The 9,346-nt window shown below is 42.2% G+C and overlaps 1 non-coding gene across 1 annotated transcript; it reads left to right on the top strand.

The window, feature by feature from the left end:
* Positions 1-8,233: 8,233 nt before the first annotated feature.
* Positions 8,234-8,346, top strand: LOC138294294 (U5 spliceosomal RNA). Its single transcript, XR_011203333.1, has one exon. It is a non-coding gene; the product is annotated as a U5 spliceosomal RNA (small nuclear RNA).
* The last annotated feature ends 1,000 nt before the right edge of the window (positions 8,347-9,346 follow it).

Genomic DNA, 9,346 nt, shown 5'->3' with positions numbered 1-9,346 from the left:
TGAACCCTTTTTGGTGGAAAGGGAAGCATGTTGTTTACTGAATGAAGAAAGTCCTATTGTCATTTACGACTGTACTGCAATCAGAAAACTATAATTTAGCATAAAATGTCACACCTATGGAAGCTGAGAGATGGCATGTGCCTCTAGAGGTGGGCGAGCAAATGAATGTCAGAGTCTGTATGGAACCAAATGACTGGCTTGGTTCTGGCTCAGTGTCTTTTGCACGGGACGAATAGAGTATAGCCAGGTCTTTGTATAATGAGTCATATTAATGATCACTATAGGACCACTGAGGTAATGTGTCAGTAGGTGGCAGTCCTCACATATCTTTTCAGGCGGCTGCATGAGAAAAGGGTGTGGATATACTCAGTGGGAAGGGGGAGAGGTTATCCTTCCTTTCTCGATAGCTGCCCTTTTGGCTCTACACTTGGCGTGGCCAGGATACCGACCAGGCATTTGTTTATTCCCATTTTTAAACTTGCCACTTTCTGCAGGGCCATCACCAAACATTTTTTCTTCAGACCTCCACTTTTTGCTGAACTTGTTTTTGTTGGCCTTAAGACTCTGTGCATTTTACCACTGCTAACCAGTGCTAAAGTGCTTGTGCTTTCTCCTTAAAACATGGTAGAATTGGCTTATATCCTATTGCCATATTTCATTTACTTATAAGTCCCTAATAAAGTGGTACTACATGTATCTGGGGCTTGCAAATTAAAAGCTACTAGTGGGTCAGCAGCACTGATTGTGCCACCCACTTTCGTAGCACTTTAAACATGTCTCAGGTCTGCCATTGCAGAGCCGGTGTATTCAGTTTTAAACTGCCATTTCAACCGGGCAAAATAAACCTTTTGCCAGGCCCACACATAATACACATAAGTCACTCCTAGGCTACGCCCTGGGCAGCACAGAGGCCATGGTACACTGTATTTAAAAAGGGGGACATGTACTTTTAGGTTTTACATGTTCTGGCAGTGAAAAACTCTTACATTTGTTTTTCACTACTGCTTGGCCTAGCTCTCCCATAGGATAACATTGCAGTTGTCCTAATACATTTCAAAAGGGTAATTTCCAAATGGAAAGATATAACCAGTTCATGTTTGGTGTCTCTGGAATCACAATTTAAAATCCTTCCTTATGGGGAAGTAGGATTTTAAATTGCAATTCTGAAAATACCATTTTTAGAAGGTAGGCATTTTCTTGCCTTAGCCGTTTGGTGCCTTCAGCCTGTCTCTGGGTCACATAACTTGATATAGGTGACAGTTGGGATTTGTGTATTCCTCCGAGATAGCTATACACAATGGGAGCTTAGGTGTGAATGGATGGGCCATCACTGGTAGGATGGAAGGAAGGAGCTGGGCATAGACCCACTTACACTTAAATAGGTTGTATCCTACCTCCACACGAAGGGCTGCGTGCCCCCTGTAGTTAGTCTGGATCCATGGCAAGGAAGGCAGAGCATCTGTGCACTTTAAAGGCATGCCTCTAGAAGCTTCTCCTTACTTCAAATCACAACTGTGTATAAAAAAGGACCTCAGACACCAACTCTTCAGTATAAAACTGGAATAGTGGATGCTCTACCAGGAAGAAGGACTGCTGTGTTGCTACATGGACTGCCACTGTGCTGGACTGCTGTTGTAAAGGAACACAAAAAAATCCCTTGGTTTTTGTTTGCCTTCGTTGTCTGAATTTTCTGAACTTTCAGGCTCTCCGGACTCTACTTTTTCTAAAACACATTAAAAATCCTGGGCCCACTGTTCTAGCTTGCTATTCCGTACTGCAGTTTCCTAAAGCATAAATGATTCAATCCAGTCTCTTGCTTTGTCATTTACATATTGCAGTCACCCAGATGAGTAAATGTGTCCTTTTATCCTCGTAGAACCAGCTCAACCACAAGGAGCCCAACGCAAAATATGTTGTAGTTTAGACGTTCTACTGATATTAGACTATTTCTGAGATCATGTGTTGCTACCTGGCACCCACCTTCTTGCCGCGGTGCTACTAGGCAGCTGTCTTAACAAATCATCAGCGTTGGATGGAGCAGGTGTCCTCACATTTTCATTTAATATGACTCATTTTGAATATCTTCTAGACATTTACTTCAACGTTTGAGACACCACTCAATTACAAGGTTTTAATCACACCATCATCAAACAAATGCAATTCAAAGAAATAAAACTCTGAGAAATGACATAATAGTCGCAAAGCAATTAAACATGATTTTAATGACTGAAAATGAGACAGAGACGATCCAAAGAGGCTTGGATTACTTTGTGAAACCATTTAAAACCCCCATATTTTAGGCAGGCTAAGCAGAAGTTGTTTGTGGCTCTACCAGCGCAGAAGCGGCCGGAAGCAATACAAGGCATTTACCAACCTTGTATGGGAGTATCACTAGAAGGGCTTAGCTCCACTCACATTGTTGGGACTCAGGAGTAAATGTTTTGATTGGGCAAAAGTTGTGTGCTTTCACAAAAAAAAGTGTTTGTCCTCCACACAGCTCTGATCATTCTATTTATCCAGCTACCTTATCCAGCTTCCAGAGGTTCAGGGACACACACATGGCATTTCAATGCTATTAAAGCTTTGTAGATAATTTACAGTGTTTTCCCTCTGGCAGCAACACAGATGAGAGAAGGGCAGAAACCTACACCAATATTATTCTACATTTCTTTGCTTCCACAAAAATAGATATCCACCTCCATGCTATCTACTTGGAATGCTTCACAATACCATACAACATTCTTTTAAGCCAGGCCTATGGGCATTGTCAATGCTTGTTCATCCTGTCTGCTCATCATTAATGAAGGAGGGCTCATAACAAATGGCTAAAGGCAAGTAGTTCCCATGTTTGAAAACTGTAAGAGTATCTTTTCTTGATATTTTTCATGACAGATTCTGCAAACTTTACACTGCGGAATCTTCCCTAGTCTTTTAGGTGGCATTGTAAGTGTATACCTTTTATCGCTGGCAGGGGGAGGGCATGTCTTTTACTGAAGCCTCTGCACCATTATGATAAGAAAAACCTTACAGGGTCTTTGTCAATAAGTGAAAACGTTTAGAAAGTCTTACCCTGAACTTCTGCAAAGTGCTGCAATGTCAAACTAAGCACAAGGAGGTGGCATGAGTAATTTGTTTCTGTGGTTTGTCACGTTTGAACTAGAACCATAACTCACTGTTCAATTATGATTGTTTTCAGTGAATTTTTGACTTCTTTTGTTTCATATGTAATTACCACCCCAGCTGCACTTGGGCTTTGGCCGTGAGCAGCACGCTTTGCACACAGGATCTGGTCTATGGACAGACAATGTGCAAAACTCATTGTGGGTAGTCATCCCCACTATGCAAGGCCCCCTGCAGAGAGCAGTGGGGATTGATCACAGGTCGTGGTATTGCTTGAGGGGTTGGCGGGTAGCTAGCACCCCACCTGTAAATGGTCTACCCATCCCCCAACAACAGCTGCAGCCAGCAAAAGGAAACACTGTCCTTTCAGCCTGGGAAGAGTGATGTTGTACCAATTTACTTTTCATGTTTTACTTAGTCTTGCATTCCCTGAGAGTATTTATTTTTTACAGTATGGTGTGTTACTCATTCATAGTGTGTGGTGTGAAAAGAGTCATTGTTATGTAGCTGTAGGAGTTCAGGTTGCCTTGACTGAGAGCTGTGGAGTTCAGGCCAAACGGAGTACAAATTTCTCACAGTGCCTGTCAGTGGGTCCTAAACGGGTTTGGAATACATGCTCATCCAAACCTTGACCTCTCCGCAGATCACACAGAGCAATGGTCAGGCATGGCAATTGTAATTGTGTATTATGTACAAGAGTGTGTGAAGGAGGTACACAGCTGTCAAAATATTAATAGGGTGGAAGAAAATATAATGCATACAGGTGAGCGGGTGAATTATGTGTGTGGGTGGATTGGTCAAGTAAAGGAGATGCAAAGAAGTACATGCAAGAAAAAGTGAAAAGATGGAGCTGAAGAGGAAAGAGATGAGGTGTGAAATAAGCAGGTAAAATGTTTTAGAAAGATATGAGGAGAAAAAAGCATACATGTCTAGCAAAGAGAAAGCAGGAGAGAATGGTTTGATGAAGAGAACAGTAATGATTGAAACAAGACGTTATTCCTTCCACAGGCCATAGTAATTCTCAAGTCACAGTCTACTTATAAGGTTTAAATTACTTTGTTGTGAATATATATATATATATATATATATATATATATATATATATATATATATATATATATATATATATATATATTGGCTGAGTTCTGTCTAATACATGACCAATAAGACTGAAGGGAGCGCAAAATGAGTAGGATTTTCAGTTCCGAGGCTCAGATTCATAATATGCCCTAAGCACTTAAGAAATATGAATTTAAGCCCCACCCGGTACAGTCATTGAACAAGAAAGAAAATAGAGTGTGAGCAGAGGATAAGTACATTTTTAATTTAAGGTTCTGTTGTATATTGTTTTCAATTCAAGCGCACTTGGGCATGTTTGGGATGTTTATTATTTTGGGTGCTATTCACATCAATATGTGTTTTTTGGGCCATAGCACAGCCCTAAAGGAACTGATGATAGTAATATATGATTGATCTAAGATGAGCAATTGGAAAAGGTTCGAGGAGGCAAAAAAAGCTTTGTAAGTGCCTAGATTATTAAGGTTTTATGATTTCACTTTAAACGATCATGTTTAGGTTACTAATGACACATTGCACATGACAGTATAAATATAGAAGCAAAATGGCATGGATTAGGTTGACAAAGGCAAGCGCTTGCCGAAATGCATACTGTTTTTTTTGTGTACTGTTGCCACAGAATTAGACCACTGTTTACACGCACCTGTTTCCTTTCTGATTGTGAAGGAACTGTGCATGCTGTATACATATATATAAATATAAATAAAATGCGGTCACCACTAGGAAGTTATAGTTAGGACCGAGTTTCTATAGAAAAAGCATTTTTTGTTGTGCTAATAACTTTGGTGCCATTTGATGACTTCATGAAATTTTGCCACAAATACAACGCTCACTTCTGCATCTGTCTGAAAATTTTTGGGGTGATCCGTCAAGCGGGGGCTGAGAAAAAGGAGGGTCCAACAACGAGTTTTCCCCATTAATTTTTCCATAGGAAGCTTGAACAGTGATAGAGCCCGAACCACTGGATGGAATTACACCAAATTTAGCAGAAAGGAAGCTCTTGGTCCAGAAAGCCCCGTTTTTGTTATTTGGTGTAAATCCGTTCAGTAGTTTTTGAGAAATTAAAGAAAATCCAAATTTGTACATATAGGAACACAAAGACTCTGCAAACCCTCCTGAACTCGTGCTGAGATGTGACTGGCTGCCAACACTTCAACAAGGAAGTGGCGGCTTCAGCCGAATCCCAGAAACAAAGATGTAAAAATACAAAAGGGGCCAGGGAAGGGACACCCTGACCCCAAAGGGCCCTGTGAAAATTCACCCCAAAAAACAAGCGCAGGCTCCTGTGCTTATTTTTGGGAGGCCCCCAGGTGGGCCAGGTCCTGTGAGAATTCATATTTTAAATGCAAGGGGACATCCCGGCACCCCACAGCCCCGGGGACTGCCAACTCCCCAGGGCACTTATTCACATCCAATGCAGGGGCAGCACTACACTTATTCACATCCAATACGGGTGGGGGTGCTTGGCCCCCCTGCAGCCCCAGGGTTGCAGCTCCCCTCCCCTCAGGGCCGGCTCCTGCTATGTCCCGGGGTACCCATCCCAGGACACAGCTGTTTGCTGTGGCTTGTTGGAGCTGCTGTCAAGCGACATAAACACTCCACTCGCAGTGAGGGAGAGCTGTCAAACATCTCTTCTCGCTGTGAGCTGAGGTTTCCTCTGTCTTCCTGCCCGTGGCGATGCAGCAAACATTTCCCTCACAGAGCGGGAGTCGCAGGAGGTAGGGAGCCAACTGGGACGCTGGTGGCATTCAGGCTCCCTCTACAGTCCCCAACATCGTGACTGGGTGCCCTGGGGGGGTCCCCAGGGCCGAGATAGCCCTGAGGAGGGGGTCCATGCAGCCCCATCCCCCCCAAAATTAATAAATAATTAAGCAGTGCTTCAGGGGATGGGGTCCCTGGGGCCAAGATCGGCCTGGGGAGGGGGTCCCACCCCAAAATAAATTAGACTGGGCCCCGAGGGATGGGTCTCCAGGACAGAGATCGGCCTGGGGAGGGGGACACCACAGCTCCCATCCCCCCCCAAAAACATTAAATGTTTAGGCCGTATTTCAGAAGATGGGGTCCACAGGGCTGAGATCGGCCTGGGGGGAGGTGCTCTGCCCCCTCCCCCCCAAAAAAAAATATTTAGGCTGGGACCAGGGGGATGAGGTTCCCTGGGGCTGAGATTGGCCTGGGGAGGGAGGGCCATACAGGGTTGGGTTGTTACAGGGGATGGCCCTAGGCTCTGCGGCCATCCGCCACTGTGCACGGCTTAAGGCCAAGTGTGGTGGTGGTTGGAGTAATGTACAGTAATGAAAATTACTTAACCTTAAACTGAAAAAAACCAAAGGTCACAGGGATGTTATAGTTAGGAAACAGAATTTTAAAAAACATAGAAAGTCACTTAAAAACGAAAGGTTACAGGGACGTTATAGTTAGGCTTACATTTTAAATGTACCAAACCATAGAATTTCACCTGGTATAGTTAGAATTATGTCATGTAACCCTAAGGTAACTATAACTTGCACCCTCATGATGCACTGTTAATCATCCCACATAATACATCACTCATGACATCTTTGATAACATCATTGATAATATCAATGTAACGTTTAGCAGAAAACTGTGCATGGCGAAGGCGATAAGATGCCTCCGTTTTTGTAGGTTTTGGATTCTCAGCAGTCTTGACTGAAACCTGCTTCTTGCTGACTCTGTCCAATTTGTTGTGGAGACATTTGGATCATAACAGCATGGGCATAGTTTGGTCAGTAAGCTTGTGGGGGTGTGAGCTTCATATTTTCCAACAAAGGCGCTGACATATAATGTTAAAAAAATACATTAAACGACAAGCAGGAGGCATGACAGGGGCTACAGGGGCAGTGGAAAAACATATTATTTAGTAAAATAACCAACATTGTTGAAGACTTTCAAAACAGAGAGGGAGAGAATGAGTGTGTGCGTTTTTGTCTGTTTATATGTAAAAATTCTAGTCAAAATCAGACAGACACATCACCATACCTGATTGAAAGCACCTGTACCCAATTATTTAGTAGAAAATACATTTACTGGGAGGTGTAACATCCTGTGAAGCTATTCCCCTGCACAACAGCAGCTTCCCTCTCTCAGCCACGAAGGAGAAAGTGAAAGCAGTGTCCTCTAAATGGTGGGCTCCTTTTTAGGTCGATCGCACAAGCGCTCTGGCCTATTGTAACCTATCTGTGGGCTTTTAAGCATGCCCGCCCATGCCCTTCACTATCACTCGTTCATGGGCTTGGCTTTCAAAAATCCTTTGTTATCATTGGTAAATGCTTTACGTTTATCCCTCCTTGGGGCATTTTCGTTACCGCCTTGGCCATTGACCCTGTTACATGGATAATTGCACTTATGCTGATATGTTTAACTGCTAGTGAACTTCTTTTTCTTTTTGTGTCTCTCCTTCACGCTCATGCTCATGCTAGCCATGGTGCTTTGAATTGACTCACTTATTGTCAACTGTTTTAATTTTAATTTTCAATTTATGTGGCAAGATAAGTCCAGTTAGGAATTTACATCGCTAATAGCTCTAACTCGTTCCTCTTTGCCAATACTTGTTTTGTTACAGCAGCTGATGCAGCCTTACAGGCTTCAAGTACAAAACACACTGGCTCATTCATTGTCTTGGAAAGAATAGCAATGAGCCAGCGAGCATGCTTTGACGTAGGCATTTAAAAATCCCCTTCTTCGGTGCCACTGCTCCTCAAAAAAGCCCGTGAGAGACACCATTCAAAATGTGCAGAGTTAAAGGAGTAGACATTATGACTTGAGCAGGGAAACTATTGTGGTGCCGCCTTTCCTGTCACATGACCTATGACTAAATTTACATCCCCATAATTCCATGTCACTTCTGCGTCCTCCTGGTGTTTCTTTTTGTGGCAACAAGTGTTTTATCAATGTACGAGATTACAACAATTATTATAAATTGGTTATATTTTAAAGGGTTTTCTAAGATGAACTTAATAACCTAATTCCCCTTGACAGTCTGTGGAACGGTGTTTCCTAGCACCACAGACGGCGGCCAATACACGGCTTCACTTTAACCGAATAAATCTTTCACATTTTACTAAAGAGTTCCCTGGAGAGGAGCAATTAAGAGTTACACTAAATTTTTTAAAGCTCTGCCAAGTGTGAGTTACCCTTATTTAGTAAACAAAAGTATAACTATATAGTATTCAATTCAACTTTATTTCGGTACAAAATACCATAAAGCACAACTTACACAAGCACTTTTAAAAGTGTATATAGTAGACAGATTGATTATTTGCTGGTTCCTCAAGTCCAACAATATTCTTTTGTTATCCATCGACGCGCATTCGGGGAGTGATTCTTACTGGGACGAGGGTTAACCTATAGCCCTGTTACATGACATATAAGAAGGATGCATGCTGCACAAAAAACTCCATATCATCCGCAAGGATCCACTACCATGTGGGAAGCAGCAATTTATAACAACAGGTAAGGAAGGATCAACTGGTAAATGAAACACATAACTGTATCCAATCTGGGTTTTATATATTGATTAGCTCTTGCTTCACCTTTCTCATTAATTATTAAGATTTTATTCAAATCCCCTCTGTAACTTAATTGTGAAGATGTGTTAAAGTATACATTTACAAACTTACACACACACATGTATACATATGTGTGTGTAAAATGTACTATATTTATATCACGCCACAGTCTAACAGCCAATTTTGAAACTGGTGACTAAAGTTAGAATCCAGCACAATTAACCTCCTGCGATCCTGGTAAAATCACTTAATCAACCCATGCCTAAAAACAAACCACAAGCAATAGCAAAGCCAATAGGTCGCACTTATGCAACACCTATTGGATTTGTCTATGCTATTTCATAGCCATGTACAGCAGTGTGGCTGCTCTGCACCATGGCTGAAAGTAAAAAATAATTTTAAAAAAGGGCTAAAGCGTGGTCAACGCTTGCTCAACATAGCACTTTTTTATTTTAATTGAACCATGCTGCACAGCAGCAGCACAGCTGTACAACATGGCAAAAAAGATTGACAAAGCCAATAGGTAGCGCATAGGTGAGACCTATTGGCTTTACCAATGCTTTGGGGAAAAAGTGATATGATGAGGCTAGAACAGGACATGAATCGCTTTGACCTGTTGTAAT

The sequence above is a fragment of the Pleurodeles waltl genome, chromosome 4_2 (genome assembly GCF_031143425.1).
Source record: "Pleurodeles waltl isolate 20211129_DDA chromosome 4_2, aPleWal1.hap1.20221129, whole genome shotgun sequence".
Classification (NCBI taxonomy): Eukaryota; Metazoa; Chordata; class Amphibia; order Caudata; family Salamandridae; genus Pleurodeles; species Pleurodeles waltl.
Note: the sequence above shows the minus strand (reverse complement) of the source record. Positions and strands in the feature narration are given on the sequence as shown.